Genomic DNA, 7,903 nt, shown 5'->3' with positions numbered 1-7,903 from the left:
TTTTATGCTACTTATTTTGCTTTTGCAAATTTTTGTAAATTACAGAAATTATACTATTATAATAAAAAAAACCTCTATATTTAAATTTGGTAAAAAAATACATTTTTTTTTCCCCAAGCAAGGAAAGGAAAATGAGGTAAAGGGCCAAGGTTCTAATTGACTCCTTTTTGGGGTGAGGGCACTAGCGAGCCCTCACATACAAAAAACCCCGGAAAAAATGGGTAATAAAAATATAAATAATAAAAACAAAAAAAAAAAAAAACAAAAAAAAAACAACAAACAACAAACAACAAAAAATATCAAAAAAAAAAAAAAAAAATAATAAAAAAAAATAAAAAAATAAAATAATTAAAACAAAAAAAAAATGTGGTAAACTCCCCAATTAGGCACATTTTTTGGGGTCTTTTTATTTTTAAAATAATTAAACTACGTTCATACACAAAAAAGTTTTATGATACAAAAGGGGAATGTTGACTATTGGTAAAAAAATTTGGTAATTTTAAAAATAGTTTGGGGAGTTATAGCTATTAAAAGGATTGGATGATGATAGATGTGATGTGATATGATGATGAATGTATGAGATATGGATGATGATGATGATATGATGATGATGATGAAGATGACGATGATAGTAAAAATAATGATAATGATGATTTACATAATAAAGTAATAAAAATACAAGCCTAAGATCTAAAAAAAACAAGAAAATAATAACTGATATAAAAACTTGAAAATCCCAACAGTAATACCCAAAACAATAACCACAAAAAAAAACGATAAAAGTAGATATATTAAAAAAAAAAAAAACAATGCAAAATAGCAAAAAAAAATAACCATCATATTACTTCAGCAGCAGATAACAAAAATGTGATTTATTAAAAAAAAAAATTAATAATAAAGTCTAACAAAAACAACAATAAAAATAATAATGACAAAATTTTTAAAGTAATAAAAATATTGATAAACAATTAAAGTAATAACAAAAACAAAATCAAAAATAAAACAAAACAGCAAACAAAAAAATAAAAAATAAAAGAAAAAAAATAAAAAAATAACAACAAAAACAACAATAATAATAAAAAAATAAAATAATATTTTAAAAAATAATAAATAATAATAAAATAATAATATAAAATAAAAATTTATGAAATAAAATAATATAAAAAATAACAATAAAATAAAAACAACAAAAACAACAACAACAACAAAAACAACAGCAACAAATTAATAACAATAATATTAAGAATTAATAATGGAATATTTAAAAAATAATTAGTTTTTGTGTAGTTGTAGTAGTAGTAGTAATAATCATAATCTAATCATAATTAAAAATAATAATAAAAAATAAAAACTTTAAAAATAACAATAACAAAACAATAAAAAAAAAAATAATATATAATAATATAATAATAATATTAATAAAAATAATAATAGTATAATAATAATTTAACAAAAAATACCAAAATAATTTATTATCATTACATTACTATTACTTTTCTATTACTTTTAAATATTTTTTTATCTTACTATTTTTATTATTACTATTTCATTATATATTATTTATTATATTATTATTTCATAATTATTATTATTATTTTTTATTATTATTATTATTGTTTTTATTATTATTGTTATTGCTATCTTTTTGTTCTTATTAATTTTATTGTTTCGTTTTTTATATTAAGATTGAGACTGAGACTGAGACTGAGATGAGACTGGATTGAATTGAGATTGAGATTGAGTTTAAATTTGAGTTTAAATTTGAGATTGAGTTGAATTGAGATTGAGTTTGAGATTGAGTTTGAGATTGAGATTAAGTTTAAGTTTAAAGTTTAAAGATTAAGATTAAGAAAAGTTTTAAGATTTAGATTAAGTTTAAAGATTTGGTTTTGATTATGTTTTTAAATACTCTATACTTCAAATACATTATCTTTTCCTTTTACCATTATTATTTATTAATATTATTGCCATTACTGTTTTTGTTGTTGTTGTTGTTGTTTTTGTAGTTGTTGTTGTTTTTTTAGATTTTTGTTGTTGTTGTTTTTTTTTATTGCTGTTTTTAGTTACTGTTATTTTTTTTGCTGTTGTTGTTATTATTATTTTTAGCTGTTGTTTTTATTATTATTATTTTTAAATTTTTTTATTATATTTTATTTTTATTATCATTATTTTTATTTTTATTATTATTAATATTTAAAAAGAGAAATAATTTTAATGAAAGATAAAATAAAAAACAAAACAACAACAATAATAATAATATTACTATAAACAGCAATAAAGATAACAAAAATAACAAAAACAACAAAACAACAACAAAAATAAAATAATAATAATAAAAATAAAATAAAAATAATATAAAAATAAAAATAATAAAAATAATAAAACAATACCTTTAATAAAAAAAACACTTTTACAAAAACAATAATAATAATGAAAAATAAGATTATAGTTTAATAATAATAATAATAATAATAATAATAATAATAAAAAAATAATAATAATAATATTAATAATATTATATAAATATATAAAATGAAAATGAAAATGAAAATGCAATGACAATAAAAAAAGACAATGAAAATGACAATGACAAGACAATGACAATGAAATGAAAATGATAATGAAAATGATAATATAATGATTAAAAATAGATAAAAACAACAAAAATAATTATCATTATTAAAAACTGAAACAATAAAAAAATAATGAAAATAATATTACAAAAAAACACAATAAAAAAACAATAACAATAATAATAATTTAAGAAAAGAACAAAAAAAACAACAATCTGATGATGACAAAAACTTTACTACAAAAATGAAAATTCAATAACAATAATAAAAATAATTAAAAAGAAAAAGAAGAAAAAAACAAAAACCCATGATAATAAAAATAACGCAGTAAAAACAATAACAATAAAAATATAATTATAAATCTAATAAAAAAATTATTAATAATATTTAAAATTTTTAATCATAAAGCAATAACATAAAATGATATTTTTTATAAAAAAATAATAATAATAATAATAAAAATAAAAAATAATAATAAATAATAATAATAATAAAAAAAAATAAAAAAATAATAATAAAAAAATAATAATAATAATAACAGTAATAAAAATAATAAAATAACAATAAAAATAATAACTAAAATATAGAAAAAAATTTCATTAAAATAGCTTATAGTAACAAAACAGTGCAGTGGCGGGTAAAATAAGTCATGGTAATATATAACAATAAGAATGATAAGATAATAATAGATAAATAAAAAAAATAATAAAAAGCCTATAAAATTAAAACCCAAATATGACAATAATGATATCAAAAATATAAAACAGTAAAAAAAATAAAAAAACAATAACAATAACAAAATCTAAACAAATACAAAAACTATACTAAAAAAAAATAACAACAAAAACAAAAACAATAATAATTGTGATATAAATAATAGTAATGTAATTGTAACATAATAGTATAGTAATAGTAATAATATAATAATAATAAAAATAAAAATAATAATAAAATAATAATAAAAAAAAAAATAAAAATTAATAATAATAATAATAATAATAATAATAATAATAATAATAATAATAAAAATAATAAAAAAATAAAATAAAAAAAAAAAAATAAATAAAAAATAATAAAAACAAAAAAACAATAATCACTAATATTAATGAATTTTATAACAATAATAAAAATGAAGATGAAGGAGATGAGATGAAGAAAGATGAAGATGGATGAAGTGAAGATTTTATTATTATCAAAACAATAAAAAAATAATAAAAATATAATAATAATAAAATAATGATAATGATAATGTAATGAAAAATGAAAATGAAATATAATGTAATGATAATATAATGATAATGAATGTAATGATGATGATGGATGTGAGATGTGATAGAGAGAGATATGATGATGATGATGATATATGTGATGATGAATAATGATAATGAAAATGTAAGATAATGATAAAAATAATAATAATAATAATAATAAAAATTTAAAATAATAATAAAATAAAATAATAAATAATAATAATAATAAAAATAATAATAAAAATAATAATAATAATAATAAAAATGAGGCGAGAAATAAGCACGGTGACCACATTGATTTCATGAAAAGTATCCTTTTTTCTTTTGCTGAAGTATTTGATGGTATGGACTCATTGCCTTTTTGATGTAAAAAGGAGATGAATAGGGAAATCATAATTAAACATCAAGCACCCAATTTTTTGGAAAGATTGATCAAAAGGGCCCTCCCTAGTAAACCACCTAGAAAAATTTTAATATATATTTTATAAATATATATATATATAATATATATATATTATATATATATATATATATGAATAAAAAACTGCAGGCAGAAATAAGGTTAAGAGAGAGGGCCTTTTTATGGTTAAATACCAAAGCTGCTAAAGGATTAAATTGTGTAAACACTTTTTTCAGATCCATAGATAAAATTTTAAAATTTGAGATGAGAATTATGCTCTTGAAGATTTCCTTGTTTTGCCGGGTTTATGGCCTTTTGATTTTAAAACCCCCCTTGGGTGATTTTACATATATGCAATTATATTAATATTGAAAGTCAATGGTATATTTTAATAACTTAAATTAAAATAAAAATCAACTACATATCAGATGTTATAGGTTCTAAGCACCTAATCTTTAATCGGGAAAAGGTGGGAGCCTGAGTTTAGGCTGTGAGCAGCATTTTCCAAAATTCTTACTTTATTTAGGGCATTGTTTGTGTCTGCAGATGATTTTTTTTAGAAAGGACTACAATTTTTGCCCTCACAAGAATATAAATTTCAATTTCCCCAAAAAAATCTATTCAAAAATCTAAATTACCACAAGGGACGAAAAAAGTTTAAATGGGGCTCCAACACCCCAGCAAATATTGTATTCACCTCAGTATCTGGCGATAGAGTGATACTCGGTGCACGGAGGGTTTTCCCCAAACCTTTTTTTTTTTTTTTTCAGGCATTATCATCATGTTCCCCTTTATTTCTTTAATCAACAACTGCATTTTGTCCTTTTACAACCCTATCATCTTCAATTTCCCCTAGCTTGGCATCCTACTGTAAGATTACCAAAATAAAATACTACAAACCCACAGCACAGCTGCCACTCAGGCCAGGAGGCCAATGAGCAAGCAGAGACTCTATGGCACTTCCTTTACCCAAAATGAATAACAAGGCCCATATTTCGCATTTAAAGAGAAAACCCCTTATCATAATAGAATTTTTTCATAACTTTTGCATTCTATGTAAAATGCTTTCCAAATGCATATGTACACAGAAACCCCTCTGCATAGAATGAGATTCTCATAGGATGCAAGCATGCAAAACACCCCCCAAAAAATTTAAAACCATTTTTTTTAAATTAAATTCCATCTTAAACTTGTGCTAGAGAGATTTTTTCTTTTTAATTTAAAATAAAAGATTTTTGGGGTGAAATAACCACGTCACAGAATTTTTCCCCTTTAAAAATATATAGTTTTTTTGGGGTTAAAATTTTTACAGTATGGACCCATAAAGTAAAGGATAAATAGAGAAAAAAATATCACAAAAAGTGAGCTCCCACCCCAAAGTCCACCGGTGCTCACGATTTTTAGCTCTAACTTCCATGCCATCCTACTAGGAAAGACAATGTCTGCCAGGAAGTTTTGGGGGCTTCCCCCCTCACACCCCCATCACAATTAGATTTTTTTATTAAATTTTTGTAACGGAGTTAGGGGAAGTAGTCCCTACATAGAGAATTACCATTTCCTGGGTTTGCTACCGGCACATATTTTTAAACAAAGGAGATTGGTTCTCTAAGTGTTATTTTTTGGGTCACACCACTTCATGCCGATAGTTCAATGAACACAACATTTACTGAAAAAAATGTATGTGGGGGGGCCCGTAACTCACAAAATGAAAATTTACAAGGATATATTTGTCCAAAAAATTTTTAGCTTCTTATTTTTTTTATGGGATCCCTTCCTTTCATCACTCACCTGTCAGTAACTGTGATTGTGTAAAGTGCTGATCTTTAATAAATGTGGAAAGTACACCAACAACATCTGATATCCGCTGATAATTCTGGTTCCTAACGAGGTAAACCCAAAAGGGGGACATACATGTGCCTTGAAAATTCCCTAAAAACCTTTGATAAAGGGTTTCCACTGTTTCTTTAATCCACGAGGGCAAAACACGGGGTCCTTCCCCGTTTGCCTGAGCATATCATCCAGTTCTGTTGGGCCTTGACCACCGCGCGAGACGTCAGTGTTTTTTTCAATGTACCAAGATAATTGAAATACGCCAAATTTGGTTCCTTTTTTTTTTGAAAAATAAATTCTAAAAAATTTTCAAAAGAGTCTTTTTCCTGACGGAAAAAGGGCTCGTTCCTCGTAGAAAAATTTGGGCCCATTTTGTTTACAGAGCTTCACTACGTCACAAAAATCAAATGTTCCAAAAATGTTCAGCTTCGTCCGAAAGGCGATCCTCCGGTTTATTCGCCACGAGGTCGTGGTCCCCGGGGGTGGGTCCTGTCCGCGGGTTTTTGGGTTTTCGGGACTTCGAAAGGGGAGATTGCAACCGTTACTAACAAAACGCTTTGTATAACAACCCCTATAACAGTGAAAATTGATTTTCAGATAAATAAATTTTTCTTACGTTTTGCAAATATTTTTCATTTAATTTCCCATACTATAGTTTAATGAGTTTCAAAGAGGGCTTTTATGCAGGGTTTCAGTATTTCCATTCAGTTTCAATAAAAATAACATACTTTTTGTGTTAAAAAATGGAAGTGTATAAGTCTAATTTTAAGAAATCTAAGGGCCCCTTTCAAGAGTCTCTGCTTCATGATAGAGTTAACGGCAACTGACGCGCAATGTTCTGGTGCGAGAATGAACTTCCTGATTGATTGAAATGACAGTTGTTGATGACTAATGAGAAAATATTTTTTAAGTGTATCATTAGATTTTAAATCGATTTTGAACACCACTAAAACACTCCCAATTGCCCCAAAGGAGAAAGAAAGGGGCCAAAAACAAGGGGGCTAGGTGCCACGTGTAGACTTTGGGTGGACCAAAGCAAGACGGAGCGTGCTCGGGCAACGCAATCCGCCCCTGCGGCCCAGGGCTTTTCAACGCCCCCCCTTTCACTCAGATTTTGCTTCCTGGTGCACGGAATTGAAAAATTTTGATTAATCTGATTTTTTTTTGGGGGTTCATGGAAACATGCTTCCAAAACATAAAAAAATACATATGTGTACCCACCGATTTTCCCCTTAGATAAACAAACCCTTGAAAAGGCCGCAAACCCTGCCCCCCCCCCCAATTAAACTTAATGACGCTATGATGAACAGGATATCTTACAGTTCAGTATTTTTGGAAACAAAGTTTCCTTTTTACTATTTCCACGAAAACATATTTCCACAGTCAAAAATATTTTGATACTGCAACATCAAAAACCCCGAATTTATTGTTTCATTGCGAATTGGGCTGTTTTCATTATGTTTTAAACATGCAGCCTAGGCATTTAAATTTTTTGGATTTTCATGTCCCTGATAGCTTTGAACATGGGGTTATTTATTTTAAAATATGTTTTTAATTTTTTTACAAAGACGTGCAATTTAAAAGGGTAAGCTACATACATCGTTTTTTTTTTGTTAACCAACAAATTTCCGACACCCGTTAAAATTCCGATATTAAATTTCACGCTACGGGGACGTAACTGCCACGACAGTTAAAACACGATCTGCATGTGAATTCGTTTTTTTTTTTTTTTTTTTTTTTTTTTTTTACAACATTGGCAATGTGAGATTTAATTTGGGAAGTTAGCTTTGCTGGGCCTTCCATACATTGGGGCCCGGGCCGGCAGCTTTTATACTCCATTTTATTATCTG

Source organism: Penaeus monodon, unplaced genomic scaffold, assembly GCF_015228065.2.
Source record: "Penaeus monodon isolate SGIC_2016 unplaced genomic scaffold, NSTDA_Pmon_1 PmonScaffold_4044, whole genome shotgun sequence".
Taxonomy (NCBI): Eukaryota; Metazoa; Arthropoda; class Malacostraca; order Decapoda; family Penaeidae; genus Penaeus; species Penaeus monodon.
Note: the sequence above shows the minus strand (reverse complement) of the source record.